At 37.8% G+C, this 27,156-nt stretch overlaps 1 protein-coding gene and 1 long non-coding RNA gene across 3 annotated transcripts in view; one reads left to right on the forward strand and one right to left on the reverse strand.

Annotated features, from left to right (window-relative positions):
* Window positions 1–9,451, reverse strand: part of LOC111866021 (clavesin-1) — a 29,224-nt gene extending 19,773 nt beyond the window's left edge. The window contains exon 1 of one of the 2 annotated variants that reach the window (XM_023854504.2): window positions 9,298–9,451. The gene's annotated coding sequence lies outside the window, so the exon portion shown is untranslated. Of the gene's footprint in view, window positions 1–5,207; window positions 5,269–9,297 lie in introns of those variants that run through there. The other variant, XM_023854505.2, reaches the window with a different exon arrangement.
* LOC117282437 lies at window positions 5,378–22,913 on the forward strand. Its single transcript, XR_004513173.1, has 2 exons — window positions 5,378–5,442; window positions 20,778–22,913. It is a non-coding gene; the product is annotated as an uncharacterized LOC117282437 (long non-coding RNA).
* The last annotated feature ends 4,243 nt before the right edge of the window (window positions 22,914–27,156 follow it).

A 27,156-nucleotide genomic window follows, 5' to 3' on the forward strand; every position in this document is an offset into this window, starting at 1 on the left:
TTATGCTATCACTCACAGGTGTCTTATCTTAGTATTTAGTTACTAAGAGTATTAGCAACATTAGTAATATTTCATAAATGTATGTATATAGTTCAGTCTTCTTTAGATTTATGTTCACAGATTTATTTGTCATACTTGTATTTTGTTTTAATTATTTTCTGTATATACTCGTGCTAACTTTGTAATTGGCCACTGTGCTGTTGAGTTATTGCACGTAAATAAACATGAATTGAATTGAATTGAATTGAATTATTATTATTATTATTATGGTGAGTGAAATTTTGTGTCCCACCTTACAGCCAAAACATAGATTGAAGGTGCCCGAAACTAAAATGCTGAGAAAGGTTGGACCTAAGAGAGAGGAAGCAACATGCGGATGGAGAGAACCTTATAATAATGAGGTGCATACTTTCGACTCGCCACCAGAGATGATGAGGGTTATCAAAACGATTGATTCTTCGGTAATTTAGAGACGCATTTTCAGCTACTTAGGTGGTGTAGCGTCGAATGATCGGGCGATTCTGTTAATGGTGAAGTGAAAAGACTTGAAAGGAAGCAGTCGTCACCAATTTGAAAGCACTTTCCCAGTAATTGCTCGGAGAGATTGAAGGAAACCACAGAAGACCTTATTCAGGATAGCCGATCTCTGAACCGAGGCTGGAACCCAGGAACCCCGGAATAGCAGCAGTAGTATTCGGGGGGATGATAATATTGACTGAATGTGTAGCATACAAAGGAGAGGCGAGCAATGAGCTCGTAATATTAATAGGGGAGTCTGAAGGAAGACGACGATTCCTGGATATAGGCATAAATGGAATAATATCATTAAAATAGGTGTTAAAGAAATAGAGAGTGAGCCGGTAATAAATAATTGGGAACCACAGATAGGTGGAGAATTTCTTCTTGAGCTGCTGACAGCTTATCAAGAGGGACTCTGGACCACGAAACTAGTTATTTTGCAGGAACACCTTTTTGTATGGAATTAAAAAATAAATGGCTGAGAAGACAAATGACCCCCCCTCCCCCACCCACACACACGCACACACAAACAGTATATTTCATGTTGCTGAGTAATTATTTAGTTGTAAGTTCTCGCTTTAAGTTTAAGGCTTCGTCTGATATCAGTAAAAATTTTGATTTCTCAACAAAAAAAAAAACCCGGAAATCTCAGGCTAATAAACATTATATCCGAACATTAAACCAGAGTGAAAAATTCCAACTTGCTATGCCTTTTGGATTTGAAATTAATTTAAAGGAGTTCCCCTTAGTATGAATATATATATATATATATGTGTGTGTGTGTGTGTGTGTGTGTGAGAGAGAGGGAGATAAATACTGGTTTAAGCATTACTTCAGATTTATACATTTTCGACGTGTATTATATTCGTTCCAGAAGTTCAGCCGGATCTTGAAATAAAGTGGTTGATTTTACTGGCAGATTAATTCAACAAAGGGATTCAGAGTACCACATTGTGATAAATGTGATTTGCACACACAAGATGTTCAGGTTTTTCTTTTGTAGTTAAAAAGCAAATTTAGACAATATCACTGAACAGAAAATAATGCAACGAAAAAGAAGTCGTTTCCACCCTACATACATGAGCATAAAACTTTACTATCAAATGGACGTGACGCAAATCGTTATGACGTTTCGAAACTTGTAAGGAAGACATTATACTGTTTGTGAAATGTGTGGAGGCGTTCTTGTCACGTTTTCTAGAACTTAGATATAACATTCATTAAGAGGACTTCGCCAGTAGGCCTACATACGGAGAATGCTGGATGGACACTGAAAACCTTGAAAGTTAGAAATAGTACTGTGTACGGTTCAGTGTTTCATTAAGAAACCATCAATTTGTCTATTGAACTGGATCCCAGTTCTTCGTGGTAATTAATAACACATCTCGTTCATACGAATAAAGCACTTCTGAAAATTTGGGTTACGGATATACGTAAAGTTTACTACAAAAGAAGGGAGTACTTTTCCATTCACAACTGTAACGCAAACAACAAATATGACAACAACGGTGATGACGCCATCTGGTGATCTACGATTCATCAGAGCACATACAGGGACGTTCCCACAAAAGAGGCCACAAAGCCTTCTTCCCACCCACTTTGCAGATGCTCCTATTTACGTACTGGGACACGCGGTAGCGTAGTTGGTTGAGGCACCAACTGTGCTACAAGCCGGAAGGTCGCGGGTTCGATTCCCGATGAGGTAATTGGATTTTTCAATTCACCTAATCCTTCCAGAAGCATCATGACCCTCGAGAAGACTCAGCCTCTAACAGAAATGAATACCAGGAATGTTCCTGGGGGTTAAGAGCGGCAGGCGCGTAAAGATGACAAATTTACCCACATCTGTGAGCCGAGTGTCTAGAAAATGTGGCAGCCTCGACGTCTCACAGCCGTTGGGACCTTCACGAGCTGTTATAAGGAGAGCTTTACCTTTTTTTTTTTACCATTACCTACTTATGTACGTATTTCATTCGATGATATATAAGCATTTAATATATTTCTTGAATTATAAAATAAAAAATATATATATATATAAGCACGAAGACCACGTAAGTAAATAAAACTATCTCCATGGGATTGAGACACTCTGTTACTCTCTCAGCTATTAAGATATTCCTTGCCTTTTATTAACCCTAAAGTTGATCACAGCGTTTATACGAGGCCGTCACTGGACCATGACCTGAGCCAGTTTAATATAGTCCACGCCGTAATTTTTAAAATACATTTTCAAATTCTCTCATCCTTTGAGGTTTGCAGCGTGCTTTTATATATAATTTTCTTACGTTCCCATTTGTGCTACATGTTGCGCCCACCTCATTTTTAATTTTATCACTATAATAATACTTGGTGAAGATCACGTACTGAGAAGTTGCTTGCTATGTAATTTTCTATTTATGTCACTTTTTTTCGGCTCTACTATTCTTCTCAGATATTTAATCGAGGCCTAAACAACAGCGCATGCGCTATATACTTATATTATGACACTGGATTTTTGTTAAGGCCTACGACATTGCGTTTAGAAGCAACGAGCCTTCTATCGCTGTCCTCAGCATTCCACACAGAAGTCAGCTGACCAGCAACAGAAAGAGTGCACTGTTTACAAATGTCCTCTTTACATTCGTTCGGCCACCTCTCTCTCTTCGTGATGTACGTATAGTAACCTAGTTTTAATAATGAACTTCCACATCCCCGGGGATAAAGCAGCCGTGGCGTGAACCTGACCACTCACCTCCAACTAGTGCCCGAGGTCAAGAAAACGGGGGTATATATATCCACTCCCCCATACGACTTCATGGCGTTGTGCTTAATTAGTTTAGAACAGGGACAACTTTACATTTTACATTTTACCTTCCATATTAAACTTCATGCATGTTCAATAAGGCGTAATAGTTGACAGACACAACATACCAGTCCCTGTGTACTTAGCGTAAACTAAATCTAAAATGCAAACTATCATCTGGGAGTGGCTGTACTCTTATCGTTTGCTATGCATAGATAAATCTTCCAGTACCCGGGGATTCTATCCAGATCGCCTGCAATAGAGTACACGTCTCCCACGTATGATACGTAAGTTGCCGATACTGCGTGGCGACTTTGGTACAGTTAGTTCAAAATCATCGTATGTAAAACATTTACATGGACTACAAGGTGACCAGTGCCATCTTACGGTAGGTTCACGCATACTTCGGAGGAGAGGCGGAGCGGGGTATGTCCGACAACTTAAATTATTTTATATGACCTCGTGCATAAATCTTAATTGAACATGTTTAATGTGGATAATTATATCTTCGATTTTAACACCATATAAACACAACAATTTCTATATTGTAAATACTGATAGCAGGTCACGGTAGCCGAGCGGTCTAAGGCATACACTGTATTCGGTCGCTCTGCAGCCGGGATCGCGGGTTCTAATCCCACTTAGGGCATGGATGTTTGGTGTGTGTGTGTGTGTGTATGCGTTTATTCTGTGTTTGTGTTGTCCTGTGTTTAGGTAGACGCCTTGCGAGAAACAAGCTGATCACCCGTCCAAGGAGCCCTACCGTCTGTAAAATGATCATGAAACTGAGAAATTAGCCCTCTGCTCCAAAGTGAGAGTTAGAGGAGAGAGAGAAATATCCATATCTAGACATACTACTAATAATAAGATTACGGAAGTATTATTAGCTCTGTGCAATGTAAGGCAAATACGGCACTGATCCTCTGAAAATCAACTTCTGTATTATCCGTTTGTTAATCATAAACTACTGCCTTAAAAATATTGCACTCCTGTTGTTATAGTCTCATTTTGCTGTTGGGGATTTAATGCTATATAAAGAAGCAGAAATGAAATGATGACACTTGAATATAATTTCAATACTTAGTATGCATAACAAAGAAATAGACTCTCAGTGCATAAATAAATTGAGAGACCAAGAGAAGAGAATAAAAAGAATATGACTTAGAAATGGAATGGAAGGACTGGACGTCATAAAACGATGAAAATAATGTGTGAAAGTAAGGGTAAAAATTGCTGTTTTCCTTCTATGGAACAAGACTAAAATTACATGCATAATTGAAATTTATTTATAAGAGTAGTCACTCCGTTTTAAGAATGACAATTTGGAGTTTGACATTTTCTATATAAGACAATAATGGTTTCAGGATACATCTTCCATACCACACCTTTTGAATCCGAAATTAATAATAGTGGCATTTCATGGTTAAAATTGCAGGACTGGAATAAAAAGCCAAATCTGGAAATGTTTAAACTCTACTTTATGATCGGCTAGTCGTAAATAAACGTAAATAGATGAAAAATTGCACTAGATCTTACACATATATTTGTTTACAAATACGCAACTATTGAAGCTGTTCAATTACGTCTTGTCTTCCTTACCGCTGGGCTGGAACACAACGCAAAAGAGAGATTTCCGGATCGCTGCCAACTAAGAAGTACTTCTTTAGAGCACGCATCGGAAATTTCAGCCTAAAAGAACTTACGTAGAACCTAATTCAGGGATGCGGCAATTCACAGTTTCCTGTATGTTTATATAACACTGTTGGTACACCCAGATGCATGTTCTTAATTCCAAATAAGTGGAAATACTTTTATTTCCTTCAAGCGACAGGAAGTAGTCCCTGCAAAAGTTTGCTGTTGTTTTTTGTTCATAGAAGTGATACACATCAAACCTACTCGTACTCACTTATTCGCAATTTCACTTTTCTTCCGCTTCGGCCTTATTTTATCTATCCAACTGCTGGGTGCGATGTCTCAAGTGTGTAGCAGTTTAACAATGGATGACGTCACGTTTGCCTCGTTCGACCTGTGCACCCAGCATACAAAGTGCCTCTGACTTACTTTACTGTCATTGATGTCGTGTATTGCATCTGTTGGTCTTCAGTCATGTGTTGTAAAGCGATACACGGATTAAGTGAAAGGTTGTGATTTGGAAAGAGTTTAAATTGCCTGTTTGTTTCATTATATGCTTTCTAGGTTATTACGTTTCGGCTTGTAACAGATTTCTTCAGTTGTGTAACTTGTACCGAGACATGGCTTCTGGTAAACGTATGAAGAAAAAAGGCAAAGTGATTTTGCTCACTGGCCGATTTTAGCTTAAGTATTTGAAGGATAGCGGTGCTTACATGTTAGAACTACTTTTTTTTTCACAAGGCGTCTTTATAAGTTTTGTAAGATTTGAGGCTTTCACGGCGGTGACTATGAAGAAAGCAGTCTTCTGGGATTTGGCACCGTGTATATGTGGTGTTAACCGACGTTTCGGAGGAACGTTTTGTTTGGTAATGAAGTAAAATGCGACTTTTCTCCTAAATACCATTACCCGAGCGGTGTTTGTAACAGAGATGAAGTGTATTTTGTTCGCGATATAAATTTAACTTTCAGTACCATTTAGTTGAGTCTTTCTCGTCAAAGGATTCAGAACTAGCGGTGTTTGACTTCTGGAACAGGTAATATTTACCAATATAACATAAGGTAAAAAAGGTACAGGTATACCTATAACAAGCCATGAAGGCCCATAGGGTTGTGAGATGTTGAGGATCTCACATTTTCTCTTAGACAGTCGGATCACAGATGGCGTGAAGTTGTCAGTCTTACGCGCCGGCCGCCTTTTACCCCCAGGAATATTCCTGGTTCTCATTTCTGTTAGAGGCTGAGTCGACCCCAGAGCCATAGAGCGGCTGGAAGGACTAGGTAAATTGAAAAAGAAAATCACCTCATCGGGATTTGATCCCGCGACCTTCCGGCTTGTAGCATAGTGCCTCAACCAACTACGCTACCGCCCCACCAATATAACATACCGTAACTAATTAATTTACTCCATGGAGCGGAGTCGTTCTGGAGAAACTGACAGTCCTTCAATTTGTCGCCTTTTATGTACCAAAATGTTCATGCCGTGTTCATAAATGCCGGTGACAGGACCTATCCTGAGTCAGATGAATCCAGTATTTAAAATAATTTTCTTGCACATCCTTCATCTTCAAGGTTTCTTATAGTAATAATAATAGTAATAATAATAATAATAATTATTATTATTATTATTATTATTATAATAATGGTCTCAAATTTGTTACAGCATCGTCAAACGCTTTAAGCATGGGTCAGATGAATCCAATTCACAGTCTTCACACCCTATTTCATGATAATTTATTGTAACATGAATCTACCATCCAGACCCGTTCAAGTTTCTCGACTAAAATATTATACGCATTTTTTCGTTTTTCAATGTTTGTTGTATGTTTCACTCATCCTCTTTGATTTTACAAACGTAAGATATTGTAACGTGTTTCGTTACTGAAGACGCCGTAGAGATGGTTAATTGGTTTATTTAACAATCTACAAATAACGGCTACAATTAATTATCACAATATTACGGGTGATATTATATATTATATTAGGGCCGCGCCATAGCTCAAGCGGTTAGTCGATGGCTTCCCACCGCGGCGGCCAGGGTTCGATCCCGGGTCTGGTCAAGTGGGATTTATGGTGGAAAAAGTGGCGCTGAGGCAGGTTTTCTCCTAGTACTTCGGTTTTCCCTGCCAATCTTCATTCCACCAAATCCTCCATCATCATAATCACCCGGGGCAGGTACAATAGGCCAATCTGTGGCAGCGGTGCCGAGTGGACCCAGTTGGACTCCACCCCTCACTAAGAGAATTAAAAAAAAAAATAACTTCACTGGTAAAAACAATTACTTTAGGGCCAGGAACGCAGAAAGCAAACGTTTTCAGCACTTTCCAACTGTACTTTACTTTCACATTTTCTGCAGCAATGAGAAGAGTAGAAAGGAATACAGAAGGAGGGATGGGCATCAGAGCGAGTTTGCATCATGACAAATGGCCGTCTGTTGTGCGTTCTGCAGCTTGAATAAATCACATTAGTTTGCTGATTGAGACCTTATAGTCACTAGGGTCCAGGAAATGAGCCACGAGGTGACGGTACTGGAGTCCAGCAAGGGGTTCGCACCAGCACAATACACAACAAGTTTTGACACCTACAAATGAAATTCTGAGGGCACGCGGTAGCGTAGTTGGTTGAGGCACTATGCTACAAGCCGGAAGGTCGCGGGATCGAATCCCGACCAGGTCATTGGATTTTTTTCAATTTAGCTAATCCTTCCAGCCGCACTATGGCCCTGGGGTCGACTCAGCCTCTAACAGAAATGAGTACCAGGAATATTCTTGGAATATTCTTGGGGGTAAAGGGCGGTCGGCGCGTAAGGCTTACCTTACCGCCATCTATGAGCCGATTGTCTCACAACCATATGGGCCTCCACGGACTGGTACAGGGATACCTTTGCTTTTACTTTCCAAATGGAATTCTAAGCTTTGTAATATGACTAACATTGGCAACGATTTTTTTGGTCTAAGATTTTCTTCTTTATATTTGGCTGTTTTATAGTATGAAATTTCTTTGGTGTGAAATGTCTACGATCAAATAATTTGGGATAATTGGCAGCTTGAAGCTATTTTTTTTTATTGTTGCAGTCACTTCTGGCCTATTGTACCAGCCCCAGATGATATGTGAGGGTGATTGTGGAGCAATTGGTGGAATGAAGATTGGCAGGAGATACCGAAGTACTCGGACAAAACCTGCCCCAGCGCCACTTTGTCCACCACAAATCCCACTTGACCAGATCCGGGATCGAACCCGGGCTGCCGCGGTGGGAAGCCAGCGACTAACCGCTTGAGCTATGGCGCGGCTCCAGCTTGAAGCTAAGCACTAGATGAATTTTTGTGTTTTGTTTTGTGACGCTACCAGTTATATGGACTATATAACGTCAAATGATGACGATAATTGATGAACTGGAAAGGGTTTCGAGGGAGCTGATCGTAGTCAGATCGAAGTACTATCCTGGCATTTGCCTGGAAGGACTAGGGAAACCCTTAAAAACCCCAGGCCGCTCTATGTACATTGTGATGTTAAATAACAATATTGTACCTAATGAACGAACCGTGCATGTTTCATATGTAACTTGGTCATACTGTTTATCGTGAATTGCTGTGGTTTTCATTTATGTATATGCAACGTGTATTACAGTTCATGGAATAATAAATGAATAAAAAAATAAAATACGAGTAAAATATCCTAATTAAAAACAACTGTTCTGAAAGAGCGTTGTACGGTATGACGAATTTCATTTTTATATCTTTGTGTGTAAGAAAATACTAATTTCGTTGTTGGTAGAAGAAGATCTAGAATTCAATTAGCGAACCCTAAATTCTTAATATTGCTGTCCCCTGTTTTTGTGGCCCCCTTCTTCAGCAAGCTCTGAGGTAGACGGACCAGCAGCATGCAAAACGCAATACTACTGCGAGGAGACCAGTCATTTTTCAATATATATTGATTTTTTCGTGTGTATAATTATCCCTAAAAACTCTTGTTTCTATTACTAATTCCTCTCCTAGAATATTGCTAATTTTCCTCCATATTAAATTATAAATTATCAATTGCGATTTGTTTAAGGGTTTATAAACGAAATATTGGAGTGCCTAAATATTTCTGGAGTGTTTTTAATTGCTTCTTATAAGAATAGTATTTCAGATCTTTTTTTTTCAAAGAGTTTCGTATTTAGTGATTTATAACTTGAAATATTATTGTTGTCATGACAAAAAATTAACTGCCCTACGATTACTGTGTTTTGCCAATTATCATGCACTTTCCTTAACCACTCCAGTGTCAGTGTAAATGTTTGTCATAGCTGACTTCGGTTCAGATAAATATTCCACGAATAAACCAAGTACGTTATCTGGATAAGTAGTACCGTTTGTTATACTCACGTCAAGATGTTCCGTTGGAAGCTCACTGTGTCCCACTAAAGGGTACGTCCTTCACTCGAATGGAAATGTGACACTCCTCTGTCTTCTGGCGCAACCTACACACACACATGCGCTTTTCGAAGTTCAGGAGCAACTGATGTACACCCCGAAGTTTCTAGCTGTGATTACAGTTCCGAAAGGTGGTGATGGTAGTGGTGGTATTAAAAACGACAGCCAACAGACAATTTTCTCTAAGGCAGCAGCGGACTGGTTTTAACTCTCACTATTGAAGTCAGAGACTATTATTTGTCCAAGTGTTCCGTTGGATGGATTCAAGCGAAAGTCAGTTCCGACATGAAACATTTCGAAGTTTTGTACTGGTTTCACAAACACACAGATCATTGACATCGACACGAGGAAAGCACCAAGTTCATTTCTCTTTAGACTGGAGTTTCTTTCTAAAGGTTAACGTCATACGCCAACCTTCTGAAAATGAAAATAGGTCCGGGGCTATGTCCAGATCCGCTGTACTATAATGCGTGACGTCTCAATCAGTCTTTCCGATCAGCCTTTCGTTTTTCCGCCTCTCGAACGGATCTCGATGAAATATGGTATTTGAACTGAAGGTATATGAAGATACCGGTATTTAATTGGAGTGAAAGTGTTTTTGCACACATTTAAATAAACATAAATGTAGGTAAGTGTTTCAGAAAACATGCTGCCACTAATTACGGGTAAGTTGGGCTAGTAACTGTCTCCACAGACCTCTGTCCTTGAGAAGGTAATAGTTGATCGGATAGGCAAGACGTTCCCAATTTTTTGGAATTCTATGTTTCGCTGCTATGTACACTATAGCCCGCCACTAGACCATATCGTGAGCAAGTTGAATCTAGTTCACACCCTGAAACGGTACTCCTTTAGGACCAATTCTGATATTCCCCATTTACGCCTACATGTTAAAGTTGCCATTTACTTTCAGATTTGCAACTGCATAAATTTGTCTAATACAAATATTACCACTGTTAGACTTAATAATAATAAAGAGTATATTTGTTCCCACCGAAGTGAACGGAGAATTTCATGCAGGTAGGCCTAGGCCCACTAGGGCTATAGTGCCAAGGAAAAAAAATTGTTCCCAATCATATGTAGTGCTATTAAATAGGTTTATATCACATGATCGGTGGTTTGTAAAGCGGTTGCAAACAAAATCACTGTACATACGCACCGAAAACGAAGAATTTTCATAAATGTTTCATAATTTATTCGTTTCTATGCTTCTGTATAATGCATGGGCCTTCTCGGCCCTTGCACCGCGACCTACAGTGATCTATTGTGCTTTTCTTTGCTTCTAGTGCAGCTAGTAATGAAATTGCGATTGTAAATACCAACTCCTTCCAATGAATGTCACCAGAAAATTATATATTCAATAAATAATATCCTTATAGACATTTACCATTTACCAGCGAAAAGATGTCCTCTCACCATAAAGGTATACGTTCATTAATGAATGCCAGCACTTGTCCTGGCTTTTCTGTTAGCAACCAAATACACATGTAAGATAAGAAGATTTCACAGTGGCGATGTTCTCGGGCTATCAGCCATGTTAATTGGTTAAAAGTTACTGAATGATAACCCTGATGGTGGAAACAGAGAAGGTCCCTGCTGAAGAGTCGGTAATTTTTATATAGTTGACATGGTTGATAGTCCGAGATTTTATCAACAAAATACAAAATTCCACAATGTAATTAAAAATGAAGCATTTACATCTATTAACTACATCTAGTTGTTTTACTCCCCATCCCTTCAAATCTATAGTTTGTCAAGCGTAAGCGCGTAGCTCCATGTATTCGTAACCTGACACTAAATGGAGATAAGTGGTCAGCTTCACGCCCCAGCTGCTTCATTCCCAAGGAAGGGCTCCCAGTATCATTTTTAGTAACGCACTGACCTACGTTATCGTCTAAAAGGTGAATTTGTCCCTGTGCTTAACTAATGGAGCACTACGCCATGAAGGCGTATGGGGAAGTGGATGCATAGATCCACATTTTTTGACCTCGACACTAGCTGGAGGTGAGTGGTCAGCTTCACGCTCCTGCCGCTTTACCCCCGGTACCCACTGGATAGGAGGCTGGGTGGGCCCCAGAGCCGGTCTGCACGACATGGAAGTGAAAATTCTTGCACCCACCGGGGCTCGAATTCCGAACACTTGGTTGTCCAGCCCGTAGTCAGTCGCTATACCGGCTGCGCTGTCCCTGCCTGCTCTCCTACGTTTTAATTTAATTTAATTTAACATTTATTTTTGCCAAGCTTATCACGCGTCTTATCACAAACACATGTTTCGTTACAGGCAAATTGCGATAAGCATGCAATATTTGGGGGGGGGGATAAAATAAAACGAGATATGTGATGTATGTTACACCTACACACAGACGATTTTCACCGTGGGCCATGTTTGAGAAAAATTAAGGTGTCTAATTTCGGTCCTTTTGTGTGTGACGTAGGACGTATTGAGTCGAAACGGGTAAGTATAAATTCTCCCGAAACGTTTAGTGCAGACCCCAATGTCGCGTCAGTAAAGTTGTTTAGGAGATGAAACACGGACAGAAGTGATTTCAAATTAAACGTTACCTTTGCGTACCATTTAATTGTGTTCACACAATTAAAACTGATGCTTCCGTGAAAATGATTTCTGAAACCTAGGAATTTAAAGCTGAAACGACTTAAGTTCGGGAAGAATTTACCAGAAAGCAACTTCACGTCACATTATCTGCTCGTAGCAAAACGATGAAACTCAGATCTGAACGTTCTGTAAGTAGCTATTCGTACTAGCTCTACAACAGGTCAATCTCTTTCGGTATCGTCTCTCGACGTGGCACCGTGTAATCCGGTAGACGTTTCGGATGAAAGTATTGCTTCCATGTTCAGGCCTGAAGATAATGAAAGGAGTAGGATTTTAGATTTGCACAGCGATGGTTATGATTGCTGAAATATAACGCCGTGTAGTCCGTTGAATGTCAACATACTACAAGGCATTATACCCCAGAAGACAGAACTCTTCATGATGAAGGGCGATCACATTCTCTGCAGCACAGCAAAGTGCATGGATTGCAATTTTGTGAAATATCCTATACCTACCTCCTATTCAGCCTTGTTTATTTATAAGTTCCCGAATTCTGAGCCAGTGCGTCACTGTTAATTTCTTCATTGCACTGACCTACAAAGCAAATGACTAGACGAAAGGAAAAGTTTACTCTGGTAGTTAAGTTATACTGTACAGACAAGACGCCCTCCTTCCCCACTACTTCGTGCACTGGATACCGCTAGCAGAGAGGTAAACCCGCGGTAGCCCTTTCGGACAAACTTTCACTCAGAGAATTGAATAAAACCTCGTCCTCATGAAGTACGTAGTACAACATATACCATACAGTTATTCATAGGGGAATTTAGGGAATACTTGGTTTACTTCCTAGGCACGACACAATAGTTTTTTTCTAAACCTTCCAGCTCTCTGCTCCGAAAGAAAGGCCTAAAATAATTCAACGGTTTGCTGGCCGTGCAGAAGGTTCACGAAAAATGGAAGTTCCTCTAACTTGTTCGTATCGACCATCCACAATACTACAGCCACAGGCAAGAAGACCACAATCTAAACATGCTTTTGCATGAATTTTAAAATGACAAAGCACTGCTAAATTAAAAATTCGGATGTCTACAAGATTAACTGAATTCTTATGTTGACATTTGGAATTTTTCTCTGCTGATCATTGTTAAATTAAATTCGAATATCTGCAAGTTTATGTCGACACTTGGAATTTATCCCAACTGATGACTCTTGTCTGTTTGCAAGTTCTTCTGAGATTTAGGGTTGTTGATGACTGAGATGTGTACACTATAAAGTCTGAATGTAAACTACTGTAGTATTGTAACTACTACACTCCAAATGTGGCAGCAGCAGTTCTGCTGAAACTTAGCAATCAGCTACTAATTACATGAAGTCACATCCCCAAACACCTTAAATCTTAAAACTGTATCATTTCCTATTTACTACATGGTATAAAGACATGAAACCATCAGTTTCCGGAAGTCTAAAGATATTAAGTACCCATGCAGCATGTAAGATCTGTTTGACTTGAATTTTTAATATTTTACTATCAAAAAGTAAACTCGCTATGGCTTACTCTCAATATCGCACCATCTTCATAATCACAGTAAGAGAGATGTGGTAGGATATAAAGAACTTTGGTGTTTTAACTTGAAATTCCAGCTGCAAACTTACTGTCCTCAGATATTTTGTAGATTTTAAGGCCCAAAACTGGAACAGTATGTTAAAAATAGTCTCAGATCACTCTCATACATTCTTTCTAATCCACCAATTCATTACACACGTATTTCACTCAGTGCTATATAATACTTGAAGTTATCTGTAATGGCATACTATCCATTATTCTTATACTTATCACGAAAAAACTGAAATCTTGAAAAAAATTTAGTTCGTTTCCATATTGTCCAATTAAAAAAAAACTGCAATAAAGCAATCAATCAGTTTTATACTAATATGGAATATGTTAACTAGCAGTGAGCCCATAAATGAATACATCTGAATAGGAGAAATTAATGCAAATGAAAAACTGGGAATGATGTACGAATCTGCTAACATCTTAGTTTTTAACTCGAAAAAATATCCTGTACTGTATCATATAACTTACTGTCTTAAACTCGACTCCCTCAGCCTCTCTTAGTGTCGATTCTAACTTACATATTATTCAAGCCATTCAATGGCAAATCTTTCGGAATACTATTCTTGCTCTGTCTGTGCATTTTGGCAGAATTTACATATATTTTAATGCCATACTATGAATTAACTTACTCTTTTTAATTTTTCTAGTTCAAGCCTTCCAAGCATACAAAAATTTGAATGGGGGGAGACTGTACTTCATTATGGAAGAAATTTCAGGGGCACCTGGTCTTCAACCTCTGTAGAGTGAAGAAAATTTGCAAAGGCCTACACAAGTTACCGATTTTGTGTAACTGACTGGTGTCTGTCCCACTTTCCTGGCAACTGATTTCTGAACTGTAATACATACGAGGGCTATTCAGAAAGTAACCTCCCTTGGAGTGCGGGAGAGCCCCTGCATGCAAGGTAGCGTCACACGACTGACTTTTAAACCATTACATAACTCGTCACCTAGTGTTTGTTCTTGTCTCTACAGTCAGTTATGATGTGTCCTGAGACTGACAATACCACTAGCTGTGAAACTCCCACTGTTATCTGCTTTCTTCACGCTAAAAACACGAGTGCTGCCAAAATCCATAGTAAATTATGTGTGGTTTATAGCCAAAACGTAACGAGTGAAGAAACTGTACGACAATGGTGTAGAAAGCTCAAAGATGGGAGAACAAATATTCACAATGAAAAGTGAAGTTGTCGGTCATCTGTAGTGAGTGATGATCTTGTTCAAAGTGTTGACCGAAAAAAAAAATTGTGAAAGGCAGCGCTTCACAGACACAATTTCAGAACTTCCAGGTGAATTTCCACAAATTTCATGTCCTGTTCTCTGCAAGATTATCAAAGCTAGGATAGGCTATTACAAGTTTTGTGCCAAGATGGGTTCCAAAAACGCTCACAAGGTGTGCACAAAATGAAGAGAATGGCTTCAGCTTTGATTCTTTTAGAGCGACACCACAGAGATGGTGATGAAATTCTCAATTACATTTTACGAGTAACGGGTGATGAAACCTGGGTTTCATTTCTGGATGCTGAAACCAATGAAAAGTCAAAGCAATGGAAGAACACACATTCACCAAACAAGCCAAGAAAGATTAAAAGAACGTCTGCCAGAGGGCTGATGGTAACTGTTTCCTTGGGACAGGAAAGGTGTGATGATGGTGGAATTCATAAACCAAGGGACCACAATATTGGAAATGTATTAAGAAGCACTTAAACAATATGTGTAGGGCCATTCATAACAAATCGCCTGGCATGCTCATGTCCATGGTAGTGTTCCTGCATAACAACACGTGAGCACAGCTGGAGTACTTCAACTGGTGGTCTTTTGACCACCCTCCTTACAGCCCCAACATCGCTGAAAGACTACCACCTCTTTCACTACCTGAAGAACTGGTTGCGATCAGAGCGCTTCAACAATGAGTTGATGGAAGGTGTCAAATGTGGCTGAGCTCAAAGGTGGCAGACTTCTCTGACACAGGCATACAAAAACTTATTCCCCGATAAGACAAACACCTCAATTCCAGTGGTGACTATGTTGATAAGTAGCTTATGTATGTATTTTTTGTATATAATATTGTAATGTGGATGGCCAGAACGTTTCTAGGCAATGACCTGTAAACAACCTTCAGCCGCGTTAGCGCACTCAACAATAAGATGAATGTTTATAGTTCATTGCTAGGCAACAGTCAGCGTGCCAATAGGCTGGCAAGATGGCTATCACGTGACTGGCTCTCTATGGGGTCAGCGCCAAGATCTCTACTATGCAACATCGCGGTAAACACTTCTTTACAATACAGGCTGTTTTATGTGCGTGGCCAGTGCGGAGGCTATATAACAAGATTCCAGGAATAACCAAAGAGTATTTCAGTGTGTGTTTAAATAAAAGTGAGAGAATTTTAAGTGACAACCACAGGAACTACGTCTTGTGATTTGAAGACTGTGTTTGTGTGTAATACTAGGAGCGTGTGATCCAGTGAGACCGTGAGACTAGGGAAGACTGGGAATCCTAGTGTGCATGGAACAGTGAATTATGAAGCGTGTGACTCAGCAATAGTGCTGTAATTTGAGCGTAATTAAGAGAGGTTGTAACCAAGGTGTTATTAATCCCAATCATCCAAACTAGAACCCGTCATTTCATAACGCGTACCAGCCTACACGTGATAATATTTTTTACTATTGCTCATTTTGTTAACAGCTCAATGGAGGTTACTTTTCTAACAGTCCTCATATGAGAATGCATGGTAATCCACTAACCAAAAACAAAGACAGAAATATCTGATTTTAAATCTTCAAAACAACATATGGAGTGTAAATAATTTATCAATAATTGTAAACTAGTATTTAATGTAAATTATACAGACATGGGATTCAACTATGGCTGGATGGTATCAAAGTTTTATGTTTACAATACCAGAAAATAATTACATCTCTGTTCTTCATCAATAATATATTTGTGTAACAATGGGCCAACTAGCCCCAGTGTTTCATACAACCTTTACTCTTCATACAAACAAAACCCAACAGTTTGTTTTGGTTTCCTCATTGTTTGCTGTGGAGAAATGTGCCTAAGGAAAACTATATATTCACCATCAGCAGCAGCTGCAGAAGTGAACATGGGAAGAACGCTTGCCATAAAAAGGTTATGGAAGGAAAACACTAAACAGAAAAGTTAAAGTGTGTGTATCTTTCCACAGACAAAGAATATTATGCCATCCTTTATGAACTCTATAGCTCTGCATTATCAAAATTACAAAATCTGCTGTCCCTGGTCCCCACATCTGTATTATTTATTTAAGTGGAAATATATCAAGCAAAGAGGTCTCTTTTTTAAATTTAGAGGGCTGAAATTACAGATTACATAATACCACAAAATTCATCCTACAGAAAAACGTTCCGTTTTGAAAGTTTAGGGCAGTGTCCAAATAATGTCACAATAAACAAGCAGGTATAGTTACATCTGGTGGAGATAAAGAGGGAGGGGAAAGTAAGCTTACTTGACCAAGGTACAATGATGCACTTTCAGCTGCCTGTTATTGGTAGTCCTGCATGCTTTACTCCAATGACTAGGACAAAGTACATGTAAGGGCTCACATCTTACAAAAGCTTCAAAAATTTTAAAAATATACCTATAGAGTTCTTTTATTCATCAAATATGGGAACCATTTTCCCATCACGGAACACATTTCATGGTCGTTCACTAAGTAAAAGTATAAATATTATTACAAAGATAATTATTAATTATTTGATTTCATGTTACAAAGTTTATACATACATCATTTATATACACAGTAAAATGAAGAGACTGGGCTATGCATTCCCATTAAAATAATATTACGGAACAATTTTTCTTAACAGCCAGTTAAAATATGCCGCCTTCTAGAAATGTCTTTATTACAGATTACAAAATAAAAACCATAAATATTTACATTTAAAGTTTTTATAATAAAGACATTTAAACTGTATTTGATGGAGGCACTGATAAAAGTCCATTATTCATCAATTGTAATGTTAATTTATACAAAGCTTCTCATGGCATTGGAACAGGGGAGGCTGGGATTAACAAGCACAAAGCTCCGTTAACAAACTATAAACGTAATCCTGATCCATTCACACATAAAGTTCCAAATCATTCCATTATTATTGTTACATACCATATTATATACATCTTTCAGAAAATGGAATGCCACATTTTGTGGAATGTACATTTCTCATAATAATAATTATAATAAAAAAGAGGCATTCATTCCAAACTACTTTGCCTCAACAGTATAAAACTTGAGCTAAACTCTTTATAGTTTCTTAACCTCTGTATATATAGCAAATATACAATAATAAATAAGACTGGAGAGGGAAAAAATATCAACCACTCCTTGGGAACATAATCCATCTGACACTTTGGTTTAAATAAAGGGCAAGCGTCTGCCAGTTTCACCATTTTTTCAAGGCGAGTGGCTTCAAAGCGGACGTTATATGTGAACATTGCTTATATGTAACTAGAGAAGCCAAATACATTCTTATGATTCTTAATAATCTGAATAATCTTGATGGTTTATACCACTGGTAATATTATGACTAAAAATTTCAGCCCCACTTATAATTCCATCATACCAGTATAAATAGATTAATGAGTTTTCAATTAGGTTGCTCTGGACTATTTCAACATTTTCTTTTGGCAATGATTTTACTGCAGCAGCTTGCTGCCTTTGTACTAAGATATATTTACTGATATGTCACGGTGAGAAGAATTGTATCTCTGGTATAATACCATGTAGTCAGACGAAAGTCAATCAACGTTTTGGATGAACATGTTTCCTCCACCTTCACGACTGAAGACTAAATTAAGCATGAAACCAGTGTGAAGCAGGTGGCTAGTACAGTGTTTGCCTTTCAATAGACTACTCTGCGTTGCATCCCAGAAGATATCTCTTAATAACCATTGCCGTGAGAACTTCAAATCCTTCATCATCATGAGATTTCAGTAGCTTTCAATACGCCTACTGCAGCACAAAAATTAAACCCCTCTAAAACAACATTTCAAATTTTGACTGCTGCATAGGTTCACTTCTTATTTTAAAATTCCTATTAAAAAGCCCTCATTTTACAGATTTAAATTTCAAACAGCTTCTGATGGGACATTTATTCCTCCCTTCACATACATACCAATCTTCATAGACATAATTACTTCACGTAATTACTTTTTCATGTTCACAGGTGAAACATATTCAAAATAAAGACAAGAAAATGATTTAGTTAACTTATGCACACATAATGAAATCTTTCTTCACTCTGCTCTATATGCTACCATCTACAGATTTACTGATAATGATTAGAAGTTATTAATTACATTATGCCAGTGCTCTACTTCTGTGCACATCCGCAAGTTTTGGTTCCCATTTCCTGGATTTATTTTCTTAAGTTTTCCACCACTGCCATGTTTAAAATTTTTAACACGAAGAAGTCTTGTACAATAACAGGATATAGGTTAATGATCTACCTACATTTGTACCAAATTTCACATTTATAGCCATAACAATTCATCAGTTGCTATCATCAAACTGAAACCCAAATACTCCAGTACAACACAGATTTCTTATTTCCAACTGTGGCTTTGAAAATCAATGTACAAGCTGTATTCAGGTTTAATGTTTATGGTATTTACAGTCCTCACTAAAATTTAAATTCTGGCAATGGGACTTATGTGGCAATGATACTGTGTAGTCAATACGTTTGCAAGTTTCATCTCACATGTCTGGGTAAGTAGTGTGTGTGATATGTAAGTAGTTTACTTTGAAATAGCAATGTATAATGTAACTATGGAATGCTATCAATGCCAAACAGGGTTTCAGACATAATGTATATGACATGATGGTACCAAATGGTTTCATCAAAGCATTACAAAATAAAACAACAAAAATAAATGGCCTGAACCTGTACCTGAGAGAACAGTACTTGTGTGCCTTGTGACCAACAGGTTAGCAGTTTAGTTCTTGAAGTTGCATGTGTTAACATAAAAAAACACTATGTGCACTATTCTGTGTGTTTGTTGTAACACACAATAATAGACATACAATATAATCTATATTCAAGAATTTCACAAAAAGTCCACAGTGTTAGAAAAACACCTGATACTTATGAAAAGTCTCCAATCTGTCAAAACTGTTACACTCGTAGTTGGAAGTCAGCTGTATGCACCACAACAATGACAACAATGAAGCAGCATGTGTGATGTCATGAGCTGAGTTTTATGAAGCTTTAAAAAAAAGTAATTCATTACTTAACTTTACTAATGCTTTATTCTTCCAGTAAAGTTTAACATAGTGTATGAGTCTAAGTTCTGAATCCACACTATAAGTACAATATATAAAAATAAATTGTGCCTTATCAGTAGTTGAGTATTTATCCACCTATTACAGCAAAACAGATGAGGCCTGCTTATGCTTCTGTTTACAGATATTTTAAATCTAAAAATCCATATATCTTCTGTTGCAGAAAATTCATAAAATGTGGTGGTTCTTATCCAGAAATTAAAATAGTGGATATAATAAGTGAATGGTATATGCACAAAGTTTCAAGAAAATCTGTCCACTACTTTGAAAGGTGTTAGGGGCTCCATACATGTATGAACCTAATAATACACACTTCTTTTACTTATGAAGACATGTGAGCTGATAACAAACATCTCTCTTCACTTAGGATGTTCACCGTAAGAAAAAATGCTTGAAAATATTCCTTGGAAATCACATGTGTCTGTGTAGCCCATTACAATTTTTCATTAAAATCTAAAAAAAATCTTCAAAGTTTCATTCGTGTTTAGCTACTAAGCTCATAACACACATCACCTACTGTTTAGTATGGGAATACTGATGGCTGTTAACAAGTCTTTCTTTAAGTGTAGTCTTAAACCAAGTGAACGCATTCTTTACTGTCTCCTTCATAAAGTGATATATGATATTCCAGACACTGCAGTCAAAAAATTTACTTTTGTATGTGCAACTACTCACACAAAATATATCCAAAGTGTAGTGGTCTACTGAGAGGATAATTAAAAATTTCCTAATTCTGACAATAACAGGTTGGCTCAGATTAAACAGCCCTAAGAAATACACACCTCAAGAAAAGCTTTGCATCTGAAAATGACACTTGTAGGACAATGCTCAAGTGAGAACCACTACACTGAAGGCACATTCGAAGTAATTAGTTACAATTTTGAAACATTTTACACAGTGTCATCCAAATTTCATGGTATGAGATCACAAACAATGCTTTCTCATTGTAGGTATCTGATGGCTGAAACTTAGAAAGTACAAAGGATAGGGGAATGCAGTTCTAGTGGAAATGAACTGCTCTGGATAAGCCTGAAGCAGCATATCTAAAGTTGCTCTTGGCTGTAACATCAACTTACTAAATTGACTGCATTCTAAGAGATGTGTTTCTGGCGCAAAAGAATCACCTATCACCAAGAGTGTGTCAAAATGAATGCCTAGCAGGAGTCCTGATTTACAAACCAATGCTGCTCAGCATGTCTGTCTGGTCTTTGGAACCCAGAAAGTGTATTATTTTCATATTAATATACCCTGCCCGATGGACATGCCATCCACTGGAAAACTGAATGTCCTGAAAAGAAGTTATGTTTTCATAATTCTTTGCTACAGTGTGTGTGCAATATTGTATTCAGCATAGCACATCATGTGCATTAACTCACGGGCTACCTGCATACAAGTCAAGAACACCCTAACATATAAATACTTTTCACAAGTGGCATCCTCTTGTCTGGACACAGAGTGCTCCCTGCTCTTCAGAGAACGCAAATTTTGTAAAACATTATCCCAAAAATTGAGCCTATAAGATACTTGGCTCCTTGGTCCCCACTGTGACTGTCCCCATCTTCCCCATCATGAATAAAAACCAATTTTTTTAATGTGTAAAACTTCCCAGATATATTCATTGCTCAAAAGAGAGAAGAAATCCAACATCTCGCCCCAAAACACAGCAAACCCTGTGTCTTATGCATGTATTCAGAGAGGTGTAATTTATATTTGGGCTACTATATGCTGGGTCATACTGAACATAAAATCATTATTTAAAATTAAAGGTTCTGGGGGGGGGGATTATTAACAACATGTAAAGACTGAAACCACAAATGTTGAAAGTATTTTTGTAAGTGCTTTTCATTTTTGTTCCATATCACATTTATGAAGTTTCTGAAGTGAGGGCTCCATATAAGGTGTAACAGCTCAGCTACTGACAGGTATATGTCTGCAGGCACAATTTCTACATATAGTACAGCCCTCAAGAGTCCTACAACTGCTAGATATATGTGCTGGAAGTTACATTCATGTTGGGACTCTATGAAATAAAAATCACAATCAATTATATTGTCTAAAACATTCATGATAGTGCCCTATCATCAGACATTGGCACAGATCATTGCACCATTAGTAGAAAGTGTCTATTTTAACACATCATGGGAACCAAACCTTCTGTATCAGAGGTTCCTAAGAACACACAGAAATTTTATTTTGTATGGTTGTCTATTCTGAGATATGACATACCCTCAAAGATGTTTTGACAGACAGTGCCCTAAATACCTTGCAAGTTACATTTTGAATTTCTTATATGGTTGTACATTCACCAGTCCAAAGAAACATCATCCATAATTAAATACATTCACTTCTGTGTTTAAGGAATGTAAGGTACTTGTAGGAAACATGGCTAATGGCTTCATGTGTAATTCTGGCTTTGAAAAAAATTACACCTTCAATATTTCATGTGACTTTATACAGTCAGTAAAGTTGGAAGCAATTTCCAGAAATGTCAAATCTGGTTAGAACACCCTTTCTTTCCAAAGCATCAGCACTATAATATGCAGCTGAAAAGTTTCTCTCTGTTCATAATCAAATTACATCACATAATTTTACTTCTATCATGAGATGTGTGTGAATATGGAAATAAGTATACTACATAAAAGTGATTATATATAAAAAGAAAGCTGTTACCAATATGACCACCCCAGACTGTATTAAAGACCAGGCCAAGACATATTAAGAGAATTTCTTTTTAGTGATGTATATTTATTAAGATTATTTTACTTAACTGAAAATGATTTCAGATAAACAATGAAAGGTCAAATCAAATAACCACTCAATTCTCTTGTGACTAGGTAGCAGAAAAAAGAAAACTGGGATGAATATGCTTTTCAAAATGCTATCAAGATAGTGAAATAATGTCTTGTCCACAAATGCAAGTAAACAGGTTGGACAGCCTAGGAGGATATTCAAGAAACATCTGAAAGAAGACAGAAAAACCTCCTTTGGGTCAAATTGGCAGAAGTGCAAGAACAAGACATCTCTCACATGATAACTCTCTTATGTCAGCTGCATTTGTTTCCTAATTCAAAATGTGTACTATATATGAACAGAAATGGTAAAAGGTAAAGCTATCCCTGTAAGAAGCTGTGAAGGCCCACTGGGTTGTGAGACGTCAAGGATCCCACATTTTCTCTAGACAATCAGATCATAGATGGTGGTAAGGTTGTCAGCCTTATGTGCCAGCTGCCCTTTACCCCCCTTTACTCTGCACCACTAACATTTCTTTCTGTGCATAAAACACTTTGTCAAGTCATTCTATCTCTCTGTTTTCGCATCAGGAGGAAATGTTAACCACCATGTCTTATAAAAACTCTTTGTCAAGTCATTTCACCACTGATTCTTTTTAAAGAACTCTTGACATATTCCCGTCTTGGAAGTGTCCATTATAGTTCTTGGACACTGTCTGTTAACAATGGACTACAGAACTGTTGAAGCTGCTGAGGTCCATGGAAAACATTGTTCCATTAAACATCAAACTCAAAACATGAACTGTAACCCATGGATACAGTCAGTCATCTGAAATTTTCAATATCACTGTGACAAAAATGATCTCAGAACTGGTCAAGTTCAGGATTGTGCAACTGCCAAACACCAATTTGGAGATATAATTAAAAAAGTGAGAACAAGTCTGTGACAATAGCCATATGAAGGCTTGTTTTCATTGTATAGGAATATATCCTATTGCTCCTGCTTTTATTGAAGAGGATTATAATCCCCGCTCAATTGCTTAGCTTAACAGAAGTCCAAGATGGTGAAAGGAGAGTAGAAAATAATATGGCCAAAACATACCATCTGGGTTACATTCAGAATTGACATTCTAGTTCCTCGCATCTCTCTTCACCACAGTCACCTGCTGTAAAACAGATGACTGTTTTATCATTCAGCAAGAACAAATCTGATGACAGCATCAATCCTCTCAATGTTATATTCGCCTTGAAATGTCAGGCAGGAAACCATCAACAAAAGCAAGCACTCTATGAACTGCTAAACTTTAGCTCTAAAGAAAAGTACTGTGACGTGAAAGCTAGAAGAGAGAGCCATTGCTGGGTAATAGCTCGAGACAGACATGCAGTAACAGTGGAGCTGCAAGAAATGGTCCCTTCTATGCACTCCATGCTGAGGCTATATAACTGGACTGCTTAAGTCGGACAGCAAATATGGTCAAGAGGTACATGGGACTTGGAACCAAGAATCACTGTGCTGGTCAGGACCAGCAGCAATTTCGCCAAGTTTAAGAGTTGCAAGCCAGCGATCAACCAGCAAGGACATGAGCAAGGATACTGCAGAACTTCTATTCGCTTAGTGAGAGGTTGAGTCCAGATGGGTCCACTTGGTACGGCGGCCACTGATTGGCCTACTGTACCTGCCCTGGGTGATTATGATGATGGAGAATTTGGTGGAATGAAGAATAGCAGGGGAAACCGAAGGACTCAGAGAAAACCCGCCCCAGCGCCACTTTGTCCACCACAAATCCTACTTGACCAGACCTGGAATTGAACCCGGGACACCACAGTGGGAAGCCAGCAACTTACCGCTTGAGCTATGGTGCAGCCTGTGCAGAACGTCCATGGTAAGCAGCCATAACCTAGTGAAGACTGTAACCAAGCAATGACTAGAGAAGACACATTAGATGATGACTTAGCATGTGCTGTAGTGATTTGTTAAGTGTATAGATTAGTGACAGCATTATAACTATTCATAGTTATAAGAGTCCAATATATCCAATTATCAGTCCAAATTCTGTGTCTACTCACAAACACGTGGCAGTATTTTCAAGGATAAAGACAAGGTAAAGGACACTCAACATTTCTCCAACACAGCAAATGAAGCTCATGAAACTGTTTTTCAGAATCACAAAATTAGGAATAACATGAGGAAAAGTAAAAGGCACATAGACAAATGGTACAGTTCCATATGTGAACGTAACTTTCATGAGGAATGTGTCTGCTTCACAACAGCTTACAAACACATTCTATTTGTCAGTTCTATACTCCATGACTGTTACATTGCTATAAGTGCATTCAAATTGTTCTTTTGTCTTCACATAAACATCTTCCTCTTGGACCTGAATTTGGCCATATTATCAGTGTGGCATGTGTAATGTGATCCACTGCATTAAAACAAACTGATACGTTTTTAAACAAAATATATGCTATACCCTCTGTCCTGTACCCATGAGCAATGTGTAATAAGCCATTCATTTTGACATTAACTTCCTCACCCCCCTTTTTCCAATTTAAAGAAGCAATTATGTCTTAACTTGGCCACATTACACACAAGTACCACTATCATCTGTTTTCCAATTCAATGGAAAGCAAAATATCATATGATTCATATCATCACAGAGATGACTTTTTCAATTTTTCAATGCTTCCATTAAGATATTCCATACGACTGAAACATAAATCTGTAAAATGACTGTATGACACCAGACTGCTTCTTTCACATACATGTGAAAATGCGAGTATGTAACACATGCAAACCAGAACCAATACACATGTGCCTAAATTACTGGTCTGGTCAACATGTCCTCTAACAGGGGAATCTGAGAAATTAAGCGCTGCTAAGTAAGACTCATGACTCCTCTCAGGAATTCTTTCTGTCTTAATGTAAGTATTAAGTTCAAATTAAACCATTTGTCTGTCCATGAAGAAGGAAGTGGAAAGTTCCTCTAAGATGCTGGTATACACATACAAGACTACATGGTGTCACAATGATGACCTCAATAGTCATTGCCACGAAAACCCCAAAACTTATTAAAACAAATTATGTTACCAGATTTTGAAATTCTTCTGACAAATTGCCACTGAGGCTATGGAATATACTTTACTTTGGCAATTACTGCTAATATATAAGCAATTGATGGTGATGGTGTTAGCACCTCAAGCCAGAGTAGGAATATGTACTTGCAGGATTCAAGCATTCCTCATGGTAACCCAAGTGTGCACTTGCTAACTGCAGGTTTGAAGACTAATCACCATTACTCTTATCATTTTGTGGAGAAAGGTCAAACTAGACATACCACACTTTAACATAAGGTTATCTGCATAAAAGGATGAACAAAAAAAAGGTGAACCTTAAAATACTGTAATCTCAACTGCATAAGTTCATTCTTTCATTTCAATGCTCAAACAAATGCTAAAAAAACGTTCTGCAATCTCCTTCGAATTCACATGGTCTAAAAACAAGCAATATATCGGATATTTTGGAACTATGTGAGGAAGTAATTTTTATAGCAGAAGTAAGGTAGATATTTCTGATTTTATGATAGTGTCTCTTCTGTGACAAATTCAGAAAACAAGGGATGCAAAGAAGAAATACTGGGGGACGGAAGAGTAAAGAGATCTGGAGCAAGAAGGGGAGAGAGTTGTTAATTCATACTGTCTTAATAAAATTCAATTTTCCAAAAACAGTGGTCCTGTAATGGTCAGAACAGCATTGGAAGCATTAGAAATGCATTGGTTGCTTAAACAAAGCAGTATGCTATTACATTCACAGACATATATATATAAAAGGATGAACAAAAATCATAATCCTGCATTTCTTGATGTAAAGAAATTGACGGTGATGAACTTTACTCGCTTTAGCTACCCAGATGCTTCATTATGGCAATATCCCAAATTTCTACACAAAAATTATATTCTGTGCTACATGAGTTGTTGCAAGATCTACCAAATCAAATCCAATTTACATCACAAAACATGGCAGATTTTATAAAACTAATTATGCTGCATTAATCCTTAAGATTTAACCTTTTAAGAATTTACCAAGTTTTGTTTACTTTCTAAAATACATATAAATAAAAAAGTACTCTTGAAAAATTCTGCTACAGGACCACTTACACACTACTGCAGTGCATAAGGATTTAAAAGCTGGCTTGAAAAGGTTAACCACTACACTACTTGTATTACTGTAACAAAATGAATGTGGCAGAGGGAACAGCCATTAAGGCTGTGAGATCAGGAAAAGTCATACAGCTACAACTTGATTCTTATAATTTTAGGACTTCTTCAGATTTACAAATTTCTGTCTTCGTCCCAATGAGAGGCCCTCAAAACATCAATTTTTATAATTTTACTTTTTTGTTAAATTACATTATTGATAAATTTACGGTCAATTTTGTACATCATGACAGGAAAATAAAAGCTTCATTTCATTAACTGAATAAAATAAACATTCTTCAAAATATACATTTGTTGAAAATGCTTGTCCATGTCACAAAAGCAGCACTGTCACACTTAATTACTACATGACACATGTAGTGTGTACGAACATCAATACTGAAAA

This window comes from Cryptotermes secundus, unplaced genomic scaffold, assembly GCF_002891405.2.
Source record: "Cryptotermes secundus unplaced genomic scaffold, Csec_1.0 scaffold135, whole genome shotgun sequence".
Taxonomy (NCBI): Eukaryota; Metazoa; Arthropoda; class Insecta; order Blattodea; family Kalotermitidae; genus Cryptotermes; species Cryptotermes secundus.